The sequence below is a fragment of the Ceratina calcarata genome, unplaced genomic scaffold, assembly GCF_001652005.2.
Source record: "Ceratina calcarata isolate Rehan_Ccalc_2016 unplaced genomic scaffold, ASM165200v1 scaffold455.2, whole genome shotgun sequence".
NCBI lineage: Eukaryota > Metazoa > Arthropoda > Insecta > Hymenoptera > Apidae > Ceratina > Ceratina calcarata.
This window is the reverse complement of record NW_017169478.1, coordinates 209,129-231,535: the sequence shown is the minus strand read 5'-3', so window position 1 is coordinate 231,535 and position 22,407 is coordinate 209,129. Positions and strand designations below refer to the sequence as shown.

The following is a 22,407-nucleotide window of genomic DNA, read 5'->3' as shown; positions in this document are numbered from 1 at the left end:
CCTAAACATTATTATTAGGATAACATTACCAACGTACACGCATCGATTCCCACGAGAAGTTCTTATTTCTAAATAGGTTAATCCCCTGGATAGCGATTAACGTTCCAATTTTGAATGTAGCTGTGAAATCCATAATTCACTCGATATACACTTGATACAATAAGCGCGCAATCCTCTGAATCGCAATCCACTGAACCACAATCCAAATGGCCAATTGTTTTTCTCGATACAATTTCTAGTCCCAGTGACCAGAGATGCACAACAGTCTGTTATATCCAATTGTAGTTATTTATTTCATACCGTTCGAACAACATTGCAGATAATTGCTTAATATACTGTCCATGGCTCCGTCCATTTTCAAGGCTAATGGAGTGGTCGTTTCTAATTCACCAGTCTATTTCTTCCTCACTTCGTTAATTGCATTGACAGAATATGTTCTATTGGAAAGAAAACGAGTGTACGATGAGTAAATTATTCGATTATACCGTTTTGTTCCGTGGTTAATAAACGAGTATGTATGTATGCAAGCAAAATCTGGCTCAGTCACGAAGTTATCAACAACCACATTTTTCAAACGATACTTGCCTTTGAACCGAGAAAAATATTTGCCTCTGAGTCGAATAACAAGAAAAAGAAAGAACACGTACGTTGATATGTGTAGAGGAAGGTGGGGCAAGACGGGTTGCTTAAGAAGAAATGTAAAAAGAGGTAGAACAGATTTTTCACACAACATGTTTTTATTATTGGTAAATTGGTAAAAACTTATCTTTGACTCTGAATAATAGATCTGATATTATACAAAGCAAGGACTGGAATAATTATGGTTTTACAAATTAGCATAATTTTCTCATTTTGTACCACGCGCGGGGCAAGATGGGAAGATTTAATTATATTCGAAACGTGTGTTTCAGAGTAATTGAAAATTTCAGTATTCCACTTTCTTCTATTATTTGACGGGATTTGTTAAGTTTCTGATGTTTTCTTCCTTTTTTACTTGTTTTAATATATACATATATATATTAAATATATACAATTGTACTCTATTAATACGTACTGTTATGACTTCCATATATCGTTATAAGACTGTTGGAAACTTTCAGAATTTTGTTCTAAATTGTGGCACGTGTAGCCTGGAGCACTGACATTTCCAAACTGACGTCCATTCATTCTGGACTCTATATTTTGATTATACGTAGACAGTACTATTTACAGTTTCAGCGAAACAATGTACACCCCTACGTACACGTGAACTGGCAGGAAAGCAGCTCGGCCTTTCCGAGGGAATACTATGCCACGTAAGGTGGAAACGGGTCAAGGGGTTTCTGCATAAGAAAGTTAATATCGCGGTTGTTGGCGTGAGACGTCGCATCGGGGGCAAAAACGAGCCACTTTTAAATGATAAATTATCCGTGACGTTGCTTCGTTCGCTGCCGCTTTCCCTTCGATTTAGCTTACTTTTTCGAGGGCGCGCCGCCTGTTATGTCGATTACGGTGTGCACAGGTGCAGCAACGCCGCCGTTGCGTCGGGCTCGCGTAATTCATGTCGACCGATGAAGTAGCGCAATTAACATAAATGGTCCCGGTCCACGGTGACACCCGATTTATACGGGGCTCGATCGCAAACAAAAACGTGTACACCGTATCGCGGCACCCGCGTTCGTTAGATCAAGATTTACGGCTTAGGTATCGAGCATTGTTTCCCTAATGCCGGGAACCCGTGCTACCGCCCCTCCCGCGGTTGATTTACCGGAAAGCTGTTGGCAGCGTTTCGGCCAACTGGGTTCTACGCCCTATGACGACTTGTTAGCGTCCGAACGTAGTGTTTCTTAGCGATAGACTGGAATCGACGGACAATGGATTCCCTTAAGTCCGATGCAAGCTTACGATTCTGCTCTGAACGGTTACAAATGCGCGACAATTTCTCTCGGACGTCAAATCAATGAAATTGTTCATAATCTCATATTCTCAAGTATTTGATGAAAAGTAGTTATAAAGTGATGATTTATCTCTGTTGCTTTATACTAGGTTTAGACTCCACGCATTTTATTACTGCTATGTATTTTTTAACAGCCAAGCATTAAGTGTTGAATAATGGATGAGAAGGCGATGGTGCTTCTAAGAGCATGGAAAGTGGGAATCGTTTTCTTAATTGGATGAAGGTGAGAATGCTGTTAATATAGGAAAAAGATATAACGTCGGTGAATTTTACGATAACCGAGATTAAAAGGAAGACGCTAGAAATGCACTGAATATTGCATTAGAACGAGCGAGGTCCGAACGAGAAAAAGTATATGATGCTTAAATATTCATGTATCAAGATCTATGCGTAAAATTTGACATCATTTAAAGCTTACTCTCAGGGAATGGGAATTATTTCCCTTAGACTGTACATATTAATAAACTAATAGGTCATATAAAATCATACGCACACGCGGTTACTATTTTAGCTACTATGAAAATTCTCACTTGCGAACAATTAGGCCCTGAGTAGGTACTTTCGAATCACGCGCAGATCTACAAAACCATTATTTACTGGCGTTGAATAATTTTTCTAACGGGACAAGCCTAGTCGACTGCGTTTGCAGTCATTTATCACCTCGTGATTCGAGATAAGTTTGTAATGCGGCATAATTTCCGCTTTGTTTCCTTGGTGACTGTTTTACATTTTGGCGATACCGGCATCATCTTAGATAGCAGTATAACCGGCGAAACTAACGTCGGACCTTCGAGGAATCACGGCCTCGTGTACGTATAAGTGTCTATGTATGTCGAGTAGCAGTTATCGTAAAGTGAACTACTTAATGGAACTACTATCGTCTCGAACTATTCGTGATAAAGCTATTTTGAAAGCACTATAGTGTATATGTATACATACTTATCGATTCCCACCGAAAATTCTCTGATGCTCCATTCTACCTAAGTATCAGTGTCCTTTGACAGTTAACGTTTTGGAGTCTGCGTTAGGCTTCGTGTTCCCTTACTTACTTCTCGTCGCTTTACTATCTATTAAGGTGGTAGACTTCGATAACGGCGTGATAAGGCAGTATGTCAATATTACTTACTAAATTAACTAAAAACATGTAAGTCCATATTTTACACTATTTTTGCATGGTTATGGGTAAAAATACGTCAGTTTACCGACAAATGTTAGAAAAGTCACGTGGCTAGCCTCTTAATTCTAATCAGAAATTCCAAAGGCAATCATCGAATGTTATATCAAAGCGTAAATGTAAGATTCAACTCATTTTTCTATAAAGTAACTTTAAAATTGATTTAAGTGAAATGACATAGAAATACGAAGAATTTATCTCTTTTCTCTGCAATATCGATTATATTTCTAATATTTTTAGACTATTTCTATGGTTTACAATTTGCAGTACAAGTATTGTGCACTCGTTTCTCCGTAGATTTACAGTACAGGCCCATTTCTATATTTTACAAACAGCTTTTAGTTTTTTTATGATACGTATGCATCTATCTACCAAATAAATTCCTGTTTTTACTACTGTTTCCCATAGCGTATTTCTCATCCATATCAATTCTTTTAATTCAAAATAATGGTAAAAATCAACTTTGTATACTTTTGACCGTTTTTAATTAATTTCCTCTCGGTGAAGTTTCATTATTTGAATGTAGTATTCTTCACTGCGTAATAATCTTGTTATATTAAATTTCAGTGAATAGTAAAGAATTTCTTTTATGTCTATTCGAGATGGAATTCTCCGAGTGAGATAAAATCAATAAAAAGTTTCAAATATCATTCATATTTTGGAGACGATAAAATTGATACTGGATTTTGTTAAAATCTCACGGAAATAAACTGTGATGATAAATGTATCAGATCGAATCAAGAAATATATTATTCTGCGGGCTGAACTTTCCGTAAATATTGGAACTTACTTCATACACTTTGCGAGAAACATTCATCCGACGTTTTATGAAAATTAAATTAATTCACTCGGATGTGATTTCCTTCAAAATGTAATAACATACCTTAATTAAAAGCTCGGTAATGTAAAAGCTCTTCTTTTAAATTCATATCGCAAGTGTTTTATTATTTTGCAAATTAACTAAAATACGTAGCAGCTTCTATTCTTCTAAGTGAATACGTAAATCAAACGAGAATATTGAAGTATGAGTTTAAATAATTGGTGATAGAATGTCTCTAAATAAGAGTCGTAAGATTTCACGGGTCATATGAATTTCTTCGCCTTGATTAGATCATGCAATGGTGCAATCCATGTATGTACATATATGATCAGGCATTTAGAAGAGGACGAAAGCATGAAAATACAGGTATTAAAGTCGAGGGTGAATATCCTCCAAAATAATTATTTAAACATGTCTCTGTTAAACTTTTATATGTCTTTTTTCATAACAAATATTGTTTAACACTAGATTGCCAGAGTGAGTCAATCTGATTCATTGTTCAAGACTCGAAGTTCAAGTATCATGCAGAATAGAAGTAAGGGCATCTGTGCTAAATGTAATAAAAAGATCTACGGAAAATGTATTTTAAAAAGAGAATATATACATACATTGTATTGAATATATACATACATGTATGTTAAAATTGTTTTGAATAAAGTTTCGTTAAAATAAAATTTGGCAACAAAAACATCCGGCAGTCTAGTGTTAAAAAACGGGGGATAATTATGCATCAACCCATTTATTATAATTACTTAATACTTAATACATTTAATTTATATTTTATACAAGATTTTGATTAAATTAATGATCATAATTAATAGGAAAGTGTTTTATTCGGATAGTACTTATAAATTAAATATCTTGATTCTATTATTTAATGCGATAATAATAAAGCTTTGGCACGCTATTTTGGACTTTCCTTGCAATAAAGCTTCGCGTTCGTGACACTTGAAGACTTTGGAAGAACCACGAGTAATTCCATTGAAATTCACGGGACCACTTCTTTCGCGAGTTACCGCAAGAAAGTGGAGAAGTTCGGTCAGCGCAGCAGCTGCGTCGGAAGGTTGCGTCGAAGATAAAAATCTCGTGAAGTATTTCTTTTTTTTCGAAGATTGAAAGCCTCTTTCTAGTCACCGCTGCTCTCCTCGTTTTTATATCTGATTTATTCTTTATTCCTCCTCGCCTGGTTGTACAGAGAAATCAGAAGGATCGATGAAAACGAAAATATTCATCGATCGTACGAGTCGTTTGTCAATGAGATTTAAGTGCCGGGAGGATTGGGGCATGGATCATCAATTTGAACGCGCAAACTTATCGCTGAGATGGAAACGTAACAAGATGAAGTATTCGCGATGCGAAGTACTAGTCGCGTGTCAGTCTTTGTTATATTGTGTCTTGTTAACAAGCAATCAATTCACGATTGTTGGACGTTCACGGAGCTTATTCGTTTAAATCATTCTACCATTCCGCAGTTCTTCTGCGTCTCGGTCTTCATCTTGCTACTTTATATACGCGACATAAGTGTCAAGCTAACGTATAACTGCCATCTTTTGCTCGAGCATTTTAATATTCGCCGGAGAATCTGATTTACCGGGGCGGTTCATCGATTTCTCACCGCGTACGTATAATATGAAAATTTTCTCTTATTCAATTTATTTTTACCCGATCCGATTTAACCGCCGTCCTCCTCGAAATAAAGAGATTTCAACGTTTCATCTTGGTAAATCACATTGTTTGCACACGGTTCGATTTATTACCATTAATTCTTAATGCACCTATTGATGAATTACGAATTTTGCCTAAAGTAGATCATACCGGATGGTTAATACATTTCCTGTTTTTGTTTTAAATAAAAACACGATGCACTGAATAGTGTGTGTATAATAATATAAGCTGACCCCTTTTCAAAAGCTATACAAATATGTATAATATCTCGCATATTTTTCACTATACATAATGTTACTTTATCCTAACTGATTATAACAATAAAGAACCAACAATCTGAAATATTTTCATCTTACTTTCAATTATATATAAAAATTAAAATAGTACTGTGTATTAAAATGATTATTTTGATATGGATCGCCGGAAGCTGATTTAGCTGCTAAAATAATCTTTAACAATGACTTAATAATAAATTTTTAAATTAGTAATAAATTTGTATAATAAATGGAATACCAAATTATTTGTATCTCCCCCTGGTAAATTATTTTTATATATGTAGCTAGAAATAATGTAAGATGTGATGTAAATTATATGTGATTGTTAATGGCCTAATAAATAAATAATTAAAAAAAATACATGTTAAGTTATATTGAAGACAGTGTCATAGGAATATAAAATTCACGATTTATGGCATGAACGATGCTCGCGTTCGAATACGTACCTGTTCGATCCTCGAGGTTTAACAATTTTCTCGGCGACGAATACACGGTAGTTCTGTTCCTTGCGCGAGCGGGAATTCTGTCGACGGGTTACGGGATTTCCTCCAGTCTGATTTACATTCGGCCAGGGTTAATTGGAGAAACGGGAAGCGTTACCAAGCCTCTGCTAGTCTACACTAAATTCCAATCAGTGTTACGTCGCCGACGTTCTTGCGCACAATCGCGTGTCATTCCGATCTTACCAAGCATCGCGAGGCTTAATTAATCACTTGTCTCGCTCGCGCTGCGAGAATATATCGAGTATTCCATTTCCGTATCTATCTGTAACAGCTCCGTCGGTCGTGCGTGATCCTCCTTTGAAGAACGGCACTTTTAAGGATTGTGAACAACGCTTGGTCACTGTCCGTGAATTTTTACGGTCGATAGTAATTCGAAATCGATGATCGTTAAACGAAAAAATTGTTGGCCACGCGAGAGGGGCGTGCATGATGCGTAAACTTATTGGGGGGGCGAATTTGATATTTAAAACGACGCGATATACGATGCGGAAGTAATGGAATGGTGAATGGTTGATAAATATTTTAATATTCATAGAGAGATGCAGCGCGGGTCATTTGGTAGTGAAAACAATAATGGAAATTCGATCATAGAATACAATTTCTGGTTTCAACGTAAACGGAAAACAATTCGTCAAAAAAAGACTCGTCGGAATTTGAATCATCATCAAATATACATACAGTATATTCACAGTGGACTCTTTATTTCATGAAGCTACTGTTCTCGCATTGTGAAATGCCACGAGTAAATAAGTAGATAATTTAATTATCGATTACTACACGTCAGTTTGATTGATGTCGATTACGTTCACGGGAAGTTGATTGAATTTCTCGTCGTTGATGAGCGCAAGTAGGTGCGATCGTAGTAGATGCGAGGGGGTTGATAGGGGTGAACGAAGATGTCGGCGCGGCGACTCGATAAAAATAACGACCGACTCTCGTAAAATGTAGCTAATAAAAAAGGAATTATGTGAGAGGACGTGAGGTGAACCATGACGGCAGTAAACCAAGAGGAGGAGCAGCGTATAGACAAGGGAAAGACGAAACGACGATGAACGACGCGTCGTTGGAATTAATGAACATCATTTGAATTGAAGTGTTTCGCTGCGTCTTCTCGAAAGGACAGAGATCCATCTTAAAGTGCGTCAGTTTGAATTTAAGTGACGGTCGTGAATGTGTGAACTGTCCAAACACCTTTTTTTAATCCTTTCAAGTTCATAAAGTTTGTTTAAAAATAAAACGCATATAGTAGTATCGAAGATCAAGTATATATTTTTGTATGCAAATACATAGAGTTAGGAAATTCCAAAAAAATTTCGAATGCCCTTCGAGCTCATGATGTAAAAACATAAGGAATGTTCTTCCGGCGTGTTCGACTGCGTCGCTGTTTGCGCCTTTCACTCGGAAGTACGATGACCTATTGTCTATATAGTCCAAACACGCATATATTACTCCGAGAACCTATATAATTTTTGATACGTTTGCGAGTTTAAAATTCGTTTAGTTTTAATATGAAGCGTGATTGATTAGAGATCCAAAATGGCCGACGAGTGGTAGCGTCCGTGATTAGTTGTTCACATGGATGCGCAAGAACAGACCTTATGTTTCTACATCATGTTTTACAGCATGAGCTTTTTAGAATATCAGTAGTTTTTATTGTTGTATGTTATCCTAGTTTTTTTAAATGATACAAAATTCAACCATAGAACATGAGAAACAGTCTCAGTTGAAGACGACGTAATATGCAAATAGAGGGTTAAAAATTACAGTCAGCAACTGAAGTAATTCATATACGAGAACTTTAATTACATATCGCCAAATTAGGACGTATGATCAATATTGGGTAAAACGAAAAATATTTCATTATGGTAATTAAAGGATGCAACCGGTTGCTATTGTAATAAACGGCGCAACTACTACCCATATACCTCGAACGTGTGATTTGCATTTATATTTTGCAATTTGTTAACGAATTCGCGAGCGAGCGTCTGCAAATTGTACCACTGATAAAATGCTTATCACGTTAATCGAATAAACAGCGGAACGAAAGTATTTATTTTTGTTAATGTATTTGATTCTTTTAACAATTTCCTCCATAATTGGCAACGGTTATTGTAAAACGAGAGTTTATACTTTTAATTCTTTCAAATGATTGATCATTTCCTAAGTTCTTAGCAAAATGACAATGGGTAGTTTTTAGAGGCAAAATAGTACAAAGAATTCTTATGGAACAAAGGTTAATCATGAAAATTCTTACTCAGAGAATTGTGTAACATATAATATTTATTTTATAACGCAGATGACATTGTGCATATGTTTTAGCACGAAGTTAAAGTAGTCCAGTCAATATGCGAAAGAGGATTTGATCAATTTGATGGTTTCCGAAATACTGAGAGGAGAAACTGTTTTAATCGAAGCAAGTGATTCCACTTGGCTCCTCTCTCTCTATCTCTCTCATTTTACCACTTGCAGATATGTGTATACCTTATTTTAATTCAATTCGATTAATTCCAACAAGATGATACTCACCCGTTGAAACACTGCTTTCAACAGGTCCAGCTTCGCAGCGACGGCGTGGCACGAGTGCACACAACTATGTATAAATAGAAGTGCCTGGGGTACGAATTTTGCGATAAACTGTCAAGTTGTCAACGGTTAAATGTGTGTACATTCCGCGTGGATATTTCCAGTGTCAGGAGCAAACGTTGGTTTATCAGTAAATTATTATATTATCCCTGGCGATGGCAGCATTTTAAAATCGCGTTTCGAGATGGAATAAACAATTTTTCTATTCGCGGTGTTCCATGCTCTTAACGGTCCGACGCGGCGACGTACAGTTCAATAATAAAAATAAAAAGTCAAAATTAATATTGAGGTTGTTGTTTTGATAGTTTCTTTATACTATATCCATATCCAAAAAACGAAGTGATTACAGAAAGAAAAATAATATTTACACGTTTATTATTAGATCTGAAAGTTCTTTATATTCCATTAAATCATTTTACGTTTCCAGTAGTTAAATTTTGCAGAGTATACGATTTGAATACGATTATTACAATGGTCGCCGGCACACGTCTCACGCAAGTCCGATCCGAACCGATCTCAACTAAAATGTTCATTTCCTTTACAATTTTGTAAAATTGAAATGTAACCCAGAGATCTCTTTGGGTCAAACAAAAGAGTAGGCAGTGTAAGAAATGCGTACCTGGTTCGTCTCTCCCCGAATTACCCTATTACTTCTATCTTTTCTACTCGTGGTATTTGGGTGCCATCTGAAATATTATTCATGATTTTTGGAAGAAGCTTCGGCAAAACTTCGTGGACGTACAGAAATTTCTTCATTGCGCGGCGCCGCGGATCTATTAAAGTTTGGCAAGGCGAGATATGAGAGGGAACCATTATAAGACAACTAATTAAATATTTAATAGCGAAAGCTGCAACTTCTCCGGTAAATTTTGCACGAACGGGAAATCCTCTGGTTCGTTGCTGGACGGAACCATAAATTTCAAACTATTCAAGATCGTGCTAGCATGTTAAGATAGTCTGCCGAATGCTTTTCATTTTTCATTATAATTGCCCGGCACTTTAGGCAATTGAACGTTCTGATTATTCAACATTTCTGTGCTTTTGTACATTTACGAAGAAATCACAGTCGTGTGATTATAAAATTAACTGCGTCTTAAATGAAAGGCATATTCCAAATAATATAAGCGAGATTTGAATCGAATCGAATGGGTAGAAACAAACGGTCTTCCTTTTATCTTTTAAATCTGTCTAAATACGTATTTATGTGAGCAATTAAACAGATGTTTGATTTTGCCAATTCCAATAATTTTAAGGATTATTTCAACCACCGCATTTGCCAATATTGTTTAGTTCAGAGATGGGGAACAGATTCATATGGAAAATTTAAGTTAGTAGGATATTTGCATTTGTTTCTTGCTTGAAAGTAATTGAATACATTAAAAATATAAATAACATTTGAAACCGTACAAGGAGGCCGCACGTTCCTCACCTCTGGCTTAGTCGTTTACCTTACAAAATGTTCAGATTCTCTAAGAGTGTACCTACATAATGTTTTATATTATGTACCTGTGTAATGTTACAAAAAGTTGTTCAAAATGTCAAGTTCTATAACATATCCAAAAGTCATAAAAATTGGTGATGGTTTGGTACATCAAAAAGTTGACCGAATATAGAAATGCCAGATTTAAGTTGGTGGGGTAGTGACTGTGTGGTGCTATGATTTTCAGATAAAGAAGCCGGAGATCAGTTCAATTTTAATACTTCAGAAGACAGTCGGGTTTAGAGCATGATTTCGATATTCCGTAGTAGATATCCCTTCTGTGTTGCAGAGAATTCGTGTTCGTTCAACTCGGCAATGTTTACCGCATTGCGAGATTGCATCATGGTTTATAGTATAGTGCACTGCAGCGAATGTTTAATGGAGTGATACAATAGCGCGGATATACGCTATAGGTGTGCTGCACAGGTTTCGTACATGTACATTATGTACGTATGCATGAAACCTATCCCCTTGTCCAGGAGACCTTCACCCCGTAGATCCTGTTTCTTCTCCGCCTGTTCCTTTCGTCCTTATCCTTACGTGTTCCTCTCTCATTTTTCATCACTTCCGACGGGGCATTTTCTTTTCGTTTATTCCTTGTTTCATTTCCTCGAGCGCTTTTTCTCAAATTCGTTCACGATTTTCATTCTTCCACTGTGATTTCTCCTTGGTTCTTTTCTCTTTCAGCTTCTTTCTTTATGTCAGCATTCCCTTTTCTTTTTTGCATCTCTTCTTTCATTCCAGTTTCTCATAAATCTGTCCTTCCTTCGTAATTCTCATTTCTATCTTTTTTCTTCGAAGAGATGTTTTATATTGCATTCACTTTCTATTTAGAATTTGATTGCAGTAGAACTCTGTTGTCGTACAACTTGACTATTCCTATTCCATTATCATAAATATTGAATAACTAAATCTAATTCTGTACGTATTATCTGTATATTTTTATTTTTATCAGACATTCATCGATGACGAACAGATCTCCAAAATTTAACAATAATTACAATAACATCACCGAAATTGAGTTTTAGTTAGACTGAAGTTAGTTTCACTAATGCTTTTAGTTAATGAGAGTTTATTGGTTCCGATATTAAATTTCTCGTTATTCCTCACTATTTCGTATTATTCAATTAATAACAAATTACTATGTTTACTCACACTTCGTGTATCTTCAATACTTTTAACAGAAAATTGGGTCTTACCATTTTCTTTTAATATTAAAAAATAGAGCTGTTAGTAGAATTTTAAAATATTAGTAGATACAGTTTTCTTTATATTTGTATACTTAATTATAAGTGCATCGAACAAAACTTTCATCCGACGCAAGTGTCGTTTCGGTTTTTTCTGAAATGAAAAACTTGACAACCTTGTCTTGCAGAGTCATTGTTAAAATTGAAGACCGATATCACTTTTTCGTTGTAACTCGACGCTTTATCATTATCGTCTTTTCCGATAGCAAACTTTTTCTCAGCTGTGACCTGAAATTCCTCTCTTATCTTTTTCCTATCTACTCGTTTTTATTTGCAGCCCACTTGAATGTAACCATAAGCGTCAACGGTGGTAGCATTTTCTTTCTTCTAAACATCAGAGGACATATATGCAATTATTCAAGACAGATTAATTCGTTGGAACAAGAAAAAGGTGTTTTAAAAACAGAAACATTTTAGTATGAAGTAATATGTAAAGAAATACAAAATATCCAAAGTAAAATACGACTTATTATACTTAGGAGAGAAAACTAATGTATATTTTTGTTTATAAAAATAAAAATTTGCATGAACATCCGCAGTCTACTTATAATTGTCTCGAATTAGTTCTTCTCATTCACAAATAAGAACGTTCCTTACATTTTACTGGTTCGTTTTCATTTGCAAATAACTCGGACCTAATGAATAATATAACACGATGACCGAGTAGCATATGCATTAATATAAATGTTGACTTTCTGAGACCGCGTACGTGCAGAGAAATTTAAGGATCTGAAATAAATTCTGTTTGAACCTATGCAAAGGGTGGAAAATTCCGCTCTTCTAAAATGACACGGGAAGAGTTTAACAGCTTTGACTCGTTTGAGACATTCCCGTTCTGGTATTTTCGGTGTATTCCAAATTCACGTTGGTTTCTAACTTTGATTCCAAAGTAAATTGAAAACTACGAAATGTTCCCATTTTAAATATTCTAAACGTATCTGTCGAAACTTTTTAAAACCCAGCTTTTCCCCAGTAAATAATTTAAAACTTTTAATTCTATTTAAATAGCATTTGCCATGATATACATAAGAAAAGGAAAAGCATAAATTTTATAATTAATAATTATTTGAATTTCTCTAGGTTTCGTACATGTACATTATGTACGTATGCATGAAACCTATCCCCTTGTCCAGGAGACCTTCACCCCGTAGATCCTGTTTCTTCTCCGCCTGTTCCTTTCGTCCTTATCCTTACGTGTTCCTCTCTCATTTTTCATCACTTCCGACGGGGCATTTTCTTTTCGTTTATTCCTTGTTTCATTTCCTCGAGCGCTTTTTCTCAAATTCGTTCACGATTTTCATTCTTCCACTGTGATTTCTCCTTGGTTCTTTTCTCTTTCAGCTTCTTTCTTTATGTCAGCATTCCCTTTTCTTTTTTGCATCTCTTCTTTCATTCCAGTTTCTCATAAATCTGTCCTTCCTTCGTAATTCTCATTTCTATCTTTTTTCTTCGAAGAGATGTTTTATATTGCATTCACTTTCTATTTAGAATTTGATTGCAGTAGAACTCTGTTGTCGTACAACTTGACTATTCCTATTCCATTATCATAAATATTGAATAACTAAATCTAATTCTGTACGTATTATCTGTATATTTTTATTTTTATCAGACATTCATCGATGACGAACAGATCTCCAAAATTTAACAATAATTACAATAACATCACCGAAATTGAGTTTTAGTTAGACTGAAGTTAGTTTCACTAATGCTTTTAGTTAATGAGAGTTTATTGGTTCCGATATTAAATTTCTCGTTATTCCTCACTATTTCGTATTATTCAATTAATAACAAATTACTATGTTTACTCACACTTCGTGTATCTTCAATACTTTTAACAGAAAATTGGGTCTTACCATTTTCTTTTAATATTAAAAAATAGAGCTGTTAGTAGAATTTTAAAATATTAGTAGATACAGTTTTCTTTATATTTGTATACTTAATTATAAGTGCATCGAACAAAACTTTCATCCGACGCAAGTGTCGTTTCGGTTTTTTCTGAAATGAAAAACTTGACAACCTTGTCTTGCAGAGTCATTGTTAAAATTGAAGACCGATATCACTTTTTCGTTGTAACTCGACGCTTTATCATTATCGTCTTTTCCGATAGCAAACTTTTTCTCAGCTGTGACCTGAAATTCCTCTCTTATCTTTTTCCTATCTACTCGTTTTTATTTGCAGCCCACTTGAATGTAACCATAAGCGTCAACGGTGGTAGCATTTTCTTTCTTCTAAACATCAGAGGACATATATGCAATTATTCAAGACAGATTAATTCGTTGGAACAAGAAAAAGGTGTTTTAAAAACAGAAACATTTTAGTATGAAGTAATATGTAAAGAAATACAAAATATCCAAAGTAAAATACGACTTATTATACTTAGGAGAGAAAACTAATGTATATTTTTGTTTATAAAAATAAAAATTTGCATGAACATCCGCAGTCTACTTATAATTGTCTCGAATTAGTTCTTCTCATTCACAAATAAGAACGTTCCTTACATTTTACTGGTTCGTTTTCATTTGCAAATAACTCGGACCTAATGAATAATATAACACGATGACCGAGTAGCATATGCATTAATATAAATGTTGACTTTCTGAGACCGCGTACGTGCAGAGAAATTTAAGGATCTGAAATAAATTCTGTTTGAACCTATGCAAAGGGTGGAAAATTCCGCTCTTCTAAAATGACACGGGAAGAGTTTAACAGCTTTGACTCGTTTGAGACATTCCCGTTCTGGTATTTTCGGTGTATTCCAAATTCACGTTGGTTTCTAACTTTGATTCCAAAGTAAATTGAAAACTACGAAATGTTCCCATTTTAAATATTCTAAACGTATCTGTCGAAACTTTTTAAAACCCAGCTTTTCCCCAGTAAATAATTTAAAACTTTTAATTCTATTTAAATAGCATTTGCCATGATATACATAAGAAAAGGAAAAGCATAAATTTTATAATTAATAATTATTTGAATTTCTCTGGAAGGTTTTGCAGTTTTCCAGTGTGAAAGTACTATATTATTCATTCAACTTTAAAATTCGTCTCGCCTTATGGTTCTCCTGTAAGGCTTCTATGATACACGCTTTCAACGTTAGATCATTCTAGAGTAATAGTTTCATAAAGCTCCCCGGCGAGCTTGCAAGTTCGTCATCGGAGCTGTACTATTCCGGCGTTCAATTAGGATCGTTGACTTTAGCCGGGAAGGAAACGAAGCGACGATAGAAAGATGGCGGACAGGCTAGATGGTTGGCACATAGAAAATTTAGAGCCTGGTTTAAGCACGATGTCTTGCCGAACGAAATATTTGCGTCTTTCACATGCATCCGCGAATTCGGTGCGTATGTACGTGTGTGTACGTGTGTAGACGCGAAACTGATTTCTCGCGTTCGCGTTCGCTCGAGTGCGGGATCGCGGGACGCGGAATAAATTGATTCAACGCGTACCAGCTGTGGTGTAATAACGAGGAAATTGTACAAGTCTCGGTACGTTACCGGATCGCGTGATATTTATGCTTGGCTATAAATAAACCAACAAATGCGACGTGAAACCATTTAACGCTGAAACTGACCAAATAAATATAAAACTGAAACGAACTGTTGCCTACTTTTTTCTTCCCTTTCGTTCGCATCCCGCACGTTTACCAATACGGGAACTTTGATTAAGAGTTTTATTTAAAGCTCCGAAACCGAGACACCGTCGGATTTCGGGTAACGAGCCGCGCGAACTGGATATATTGAAATAACGAATGTAGCTAATTTCCATAACAGCGCCGCGGTGCAGTAAGTATCGGTCGTGACGAACTTTCGGAGGCTAAATCAGTCTGACCAATCCGCAATGCGGGTTTAAGCACCACCGAGACGAAACTTCGTTAAGAGGTATTTGCTGGATGCATGATAATCACAGTTTTCAGATAATAGTAAATGTGGCATGAGTCAGAATTATTATACGACTTTAGGCGAAATGCTAAGTAACGTCACACTGACAAAATGTTCGAAACATTTTATTAGTCGCAAACTTTGTATACCCCTAATGTTATGGTTCTATGTGGTTCTACTATATTAGTGAAGATAAAGTTTAAAAATAAACAGCTATAAATACAAGACTTTTTCTGTATTAAAAACTATATATGAAAAGGGATGAATTTTAGTTATTATATTATTTTATAAAAGGAAAAGCTAAGTATTTTAGAAAAAAATTATACACTCTTGGAGAGTTATAGCTAAGCATTAACAGATCTATCGAGTTTTTCAGAGTCGAAGTGAAAAATAATAAAACGATAATATTTAGAACAGTATTATTGGGTAACTAAGTGAGTAAAATATTTATGCGCATTATTATAGTCTACACTCGTTTCGTTAGATTTCAGTATAATAGAGCATGGAAAACAAAGTGGAAATAATATACCAAATAAGTAATAATTAGCCTTTTTAGACAACAACTTGAAATGAAATATCATAATTGTCACCTTAAAAAATTTTCGAGACCCTCGTCCCAATCCCGAAAAAGATTTTCGTCCCGACCTGACCCGGCATCTATGGGTTCACGCACATCTTTAATAATAATACATATAACAGAAGGCAGCCTGCCTTTGGAATAGCGAGGAATAGCAAAACCTTGAAAAGAGTCCACTGAAAAGACACTCATAAAAAATTTAAAAGGCATGAGCAATCTCGGTTACTGACAATGAGAATAACTCGTAACGTCAGTGACATGTGCACGTATCCTCAACGACAATCGTACATTCTAATCTTTGTCAGCGATTTTAATGGATATGTACGTGGTTCGTTTCACGAGAATAGTCCCTCGTGTATACGTGCGCGCGCGCATCACTCAATCGCTTGGAAATTCCTGGAAGAAGAGGTGGTAGCTCGTGGCGGTAAAGAAAAAAGGAGACAAGTAAAGAGTACTTGAAAAAAGGATTACGTTCCAATTTGTTTCATGTTCCCTGCTCGTTACATTAAACGTCCCACCGCACCGGTAGAAGAGGCAAGTGTTAAACGATCCATTAACTAGTCGAAGTAATTGTGTTTTAAGCACGAGCCGGCCTAGCACTTTATTTGGGCCAGCGTCTTCGTGTAAGCCTGATCATTTTACGACCGGCCACGAAATTCGAATCGTCGTACCTTAACTTGATACTGGCTTTTCTTTCTCATTTTAAAGTGGTTTTGGTCCTCGTATGGAATAGGGCTCACCTTGCCAAGTTTAATAATCGTCATATACTATACCTCGATCTAATGATCTGAGTAGTTTTATCAATAAGGGCAAAAGTATACTTAAGGTAGTTGTTGCCTAAATCAAAAGTATTGACGATTGTTTAAAATTTTGTGCAACATTAGTAGGTAATAGTTACTAAAAAATATGTATGCAAAAATTTGGATCGATTCATCATTTCGTTTTCGAGACATCGTCAGTGAAAATTCATAAATTTTACTACAATTTTTCAATGGCATCCGCATGGGGAAAATATTTTTCCTCGGTTATTGCAATTCTCGAATATACAGGTCGAAATGCCGAAAATTTCGAAAATTCCGACATATCGACCTGTCCCTATCATCGGTTTTTCGTACATCAGTTATTATACAATATTTTCATTATAATTGATACATGAGATTTCTTGTCATTTATTATTTTCCCCGTATATAAGCATTTATGAAACTTAAGCCTGCTACTGTCTTCTATTATCAACATTTGAATAGAATAGTAGAATAAATTTCAAATTATCGCGGAATCAGCAAGTTTATTCTACATTATGACTTATTCATAAGATACCAAGAAGCTGCTAACTGTTAACTTGATAGGATTTTATCTTTAATTGTTAAGCCAGTTCAGACACGATTTAATTTAGTCTGAGTATATAGTGGTAGTTTGTTAACTAAGCTTAGTCGGCGTTGCATCTTCAAATTATCTGCTTGCGTTAGTTCCAATTTTCCATGATTTCAGGTTTATCGAGTTGTATTGCAGTGGGTAAATTCTTGATAGGTAAATAAATACATATACTATTTTTTTTCACTGAATCGTGTTTTCACTCTACATAAGCAACTAATTTACGAATCTAAAATAATATTTCAATCTAAAATAATGTTCATTTAAGACGTTTATTTATGATTTTGAATGATTATTTTATACGTCTGAAGAAATGGTTCATAAACCACTGCGAAACGTCTGCAAGTCAGTTATATATTATACCACGTAAAATTCCAAGAGTTCCAGGAAACTCAAAAAACGAATAATTCATTCAGCAGTAAATTAATTATGTGATGAAAAGAGCTTGTAACATCAAATCTCTTTAGAAATCCCTTTTCCTTACTCTGTTCGTTCAGTGTAACTCATTTCTAGGTTTTGACATTTAAATTGAGTGTGTAATTTGAATAATCGATTTCCGGAAGTGATCCAGCCCGGTCGATTAAAACTGAGCGAGGAGTATTAGTGACGAAGTTTTCCAAGTAGTAAAGTGTAATTTTCAACGAGGTGACTTTCTTGTGATGCAATTGAGTTTCAAATGTAACGAGGACTTTTGAAATTCGTTATGGAGAATTTTATGTATTTAAAATTTAAAAAGATAGTTGCTCGATTCTGTTTTAACATTACTCTCTACCGTATATTTTATATATTCTATTCAAAATACAAATGTATCTCATTCGTTTTTAATGATGTGCAAAAAATCTATACATATCGATCATACTAAAGTTTATAATTTTATTATCATCAGTAAATGCAGTGTATATATACTGTAATGTGGTTTATGCTTACTATATAAGACACAACTGTTTGTCTAATTTTCTATCCTAGGTGAAGAATACGTGAAAATTGATACGGAGAGGTATTGCGTTTAATGGACTTTATTTTGTGACGATGCAAAGTGCAACTACATTTTCTCTTTAATGGAAACCTTCATAGCACTTTTGTTTCCTTTTTCCCGCATAAAAGCTATTGTTATTGAGAGATTTCATGCTAACGTTCTAATTCAATTTATTATAATATTTTACGTTAGTAGACTACTTTATCTTAAAGAATGCTTACACATTTTTACAATTTTATACTTGCTAGCTTTCCGATATATTTATGCACATTTATTGTCTTTATGACCTTATTTTAACGAAGACATAGAATTAAACAAAAGCGTTATTGAATAACCTTATTGGATCACTCTCCTTGAGTCGAAGAGAAAGAGCGGACGGTACATTTTCCTTTCAACAGTAGCAAAGAACGATTAGAGTGGATATACCGTAGGACACTGCCTGAAAGTAGCTGTGCCCAATTTACTTATCCAAAAACGAGTCAAAGAATGAAGGGATTAATCCAACTGAAAGAACAAAAAAAAGACACAAAGGGGAACAGAGGATAAAGCATTAGACGAATGATCGACCGTTGGTAGACAAAGGGACGGGCAAAGAAACGAGACTTCCGTTCCTGTTTTTGTTAACTGAATCGAATAGAGGAACTCGCGATTCTGATCTAATTCCATTTGTTTGTCGAACTACCGAACGTTCTCGGAATTAGTATAATGCGAACTCACGACTGATCGAATTGACCGCTCTATTTCCGGAACCATAGAAATAATTTATGAAACTACGAAAGGGGCTGGGACATGAATATCATATAATTGAAGATTAAATAATATCATTGTTTTTTGGCTACTGAGCATAGAAATGATTGTCTTTTTGTATTTTTAATCTATCTTTTCTATTCTTAATCTATTCTATTCTTAAAATCGTAGTTGATATAAAACATTGTTATTGTACATTTTTCATTGTAGATGTTTGTTTGAAATAGCAAATTTGTTTATGAATGGAAGGAACGAATACGTAAAGTTTGCGTAAGCGTGCTACAACAAAGAGTTTCGTTTCTTTGAATGCTTTTTTCATTTCACCTGCTCAGAATGGAACGTTCGAACACTTCTTTCTCTATGTGTACAATGGATCTCTGAATCAATCTCATCAAAGAGTTTAGTAAATTTCGGTGTATTTCCATGCAAAGTGTTGCTTCGTTAGTTTGATTTACAGTTCTCTTCGTGACATTTAAATGTTCGCGTTTCTCTCACAGAACTGACAATGAGTCTCTTCAATTTAGGAAAGGGTCGCCAGTCGCCCAGGATAACACTATGAGATTCATTAGTCGCGAACATAGTTTACGCAACTAAAAATACAATAATTTACACAGAAAAATTATGAAAAGAAAGTGAAATATTGTGACAGACATGACAGATGTTATTCATTTTTATTCTGAGATTTTTATAGAAAATCAACACGTCTAATGAATTTTCTCGAACGATTTAACGTTCGTTCGTTAATAAATTAGTTACATACTTTTTCTTAATCTATCTCTTAATATTCCATCTAGAATATAAACTTAATACATCTTTCGAAACTTGTGTTTAAACACAAAAATCAGTCAGCGCTATTTCCTGAAACTTTTGTTCCCGACCTACATCTTGGGAAGTGTAAAACATACTCCCAGTGCAATTAAGTATTTAATTTGTACAGTTTCCAAACGAGATTGCCGCGAGCAAGAAACGGAAGTATCCGCGTCGTCGTGTAGGTATACAGTAGGAGGAAGTGCACGCAGCAGCAGAATAAAATATGACGAACGAGGGAAATTTGCGTGAATTCCGCACACTTGGCACGCGCTCACGCGGGCTTGCACGGTGTTTAGCCCGCAACCGAGTGCAGTTTTAATAAACCGGCAACTACACACTCGGTCGGTGGAATTAGAACGGTTGGCGTCCCATACCCTACAAAAGCCACTAATCGTGAGTTTCCGCGAACCAGCCATTTCATAATGGAATATTATGAATTTTCCACCGATCGTAACCGGTATATTTAATTTATCTATGATGCCGAAGATGAACTATTTACAAACTTTCGTCTCACTTTACTTTCTTTATCCGACAGAGAGTTGCGTGCTCATTAGCAGTCATACGTTTTATATGATACGAATAGTTTGCGCAGTTCCGTAATTCTAATAGTTTGAGTGCAGTAGTAAATATTTTAATGACTCTAATAGAACCGTATGGAATTAAAAGTTCTGATCGTGTGCTCGGAAATCGTTCTGATAGAAAAATAGATTGCTCGGATAGACTCGATTCGTTGATTGAAATCCAATTTACTTAAATAGTATTTTACTACAAATTTCATTTGAATAAAATTTTTATGGAACGAAGAAAACATTTTTCATGTGTACAGCGATCAAGCTTATTATTGAATCTTAACAAACGTCTGTATGTAATTGGTCGCAGTTTTACGGAAAGACTATTCGTCATACTGCTGTGATATTTTACGTTTTCGGGACTGTCGTTTTCATTCCCGCAGACTTATTACCGAAGAATTTCGTAACTCAATTCCAGACGGTTCATTGACCCGTTGAAAAATTGATCCAAGGTATACGTGGCCTCTCGAACGGGACGCATGCCAGTTCCTCGATTTTAACTTCCCGTGGTTCGAAAGCTACGACCACGCTGTCGGCGTTAACCGGATTTCACGCGTCCCTTGGTTGCGTTAATGTAAATGGATTAACTCGATTCGGGCGCCAGCACGTCGCCGCTTTTGGGAGGACGATTAAAGGATTCACCGGGCGAAAGGCAACGTCGAAGGGTGGGCCATGGGAATCGAATCGATTGCGGGAACGTGAAGATGGAGAGATAGGTCGAAGATGAAGAAGGATATGGACGGAGACGAAGAAGATATGGATCGACGTGGGGGATCGAGGTCGAGCGAAAAAAATACGAGAGCCAAGCGAGTAGTCGCAGTCCCTTCGGGCGTTCCGAGGATAATTTGCATTATTCGTGCGAAAAGTTTCTTCCTGCCGCGTTAATGGGTCTCTGGGACCTGAGATTCGGCTGTGTTCCATTTTCTCTCTCTCTCTTTTTTTGCCTTGCTTCCGTTCTTATTTCTCTTTCTCTTGTATCTTGGCCGACGACTGACTTCAAGAAAATGCGACGTCGGTCCACGGCTTTGTTTTGTTGCAAGTCGAAACGAAACTGACTCAATGATCTACCGTGAACGAGAATTTTAGTACGGCTACGACTATCGTTATATTTCCATACAACTATTCAAATGTTTTAATATAGTGACAGAACGTCAAAAAACTCCCTTGCTATACAAATGTGTGCATGATTGATAGTGGAGCGAATAGTTTAGTACAACAGCAATATTTATCAAAACTTTTTTTTGTTGAACTGGCTTGAATTTGTGGCCAATAACAATTTTAATTCAAGTTCTATGCAGGCATCTTCTAATAATGATATGAAACTGGTTTCGCATTTTAATTGCCATTTTATGTTAAGGAAAAGGAAAAAAAGAATTTTACATAAACGTTGATATATTGCTGATCTGAACAAAGCGACTTTGGCAACTGACGTTTAAATCTAATCATTCTTCTATTTGAACGAGCGTTCTTTTAATTAACTTAGAGAAAGTTATCGATTCTATTTTCACGAGAAACGTACAGTTCCGGCAATACTTGTGCGCATCGATAAATCACCTGGAGCAAATAATGTTAAATGACGTAGTCAGCTTTCTGACAGGAGATTTTTCGCGGAGATATAAGTACAATGGACGCGCGCGGAGCGATGAAAACGCTAGATAGCTTGTCGTTTAATAATACTAATGGGGTTTTTATCTGTAATTGGATTAAAAGTCGCTCGGAAATTCAAAATGCATCATTAGGGTATCACCAGACTCTAACTTTTGAAGTACTATAATTGGCTTACTGTCGAGACAGTTCGCG

General features: G+C 35.6%; 1 protein-coding gene across 2 annotated transcripts in view; it reads left to right on the top strand.

Annotated features, from left to right (window-relative positions):
- Positions 1-22,407, top strand: part of LOC108627300 (uncharacterized) — a 167,976-nt gene that overhangs the window by 5,374 nt on the left and 140,195 nt on the right. The gene's annotated exons all lie outside the window — the stretch shown is intronic.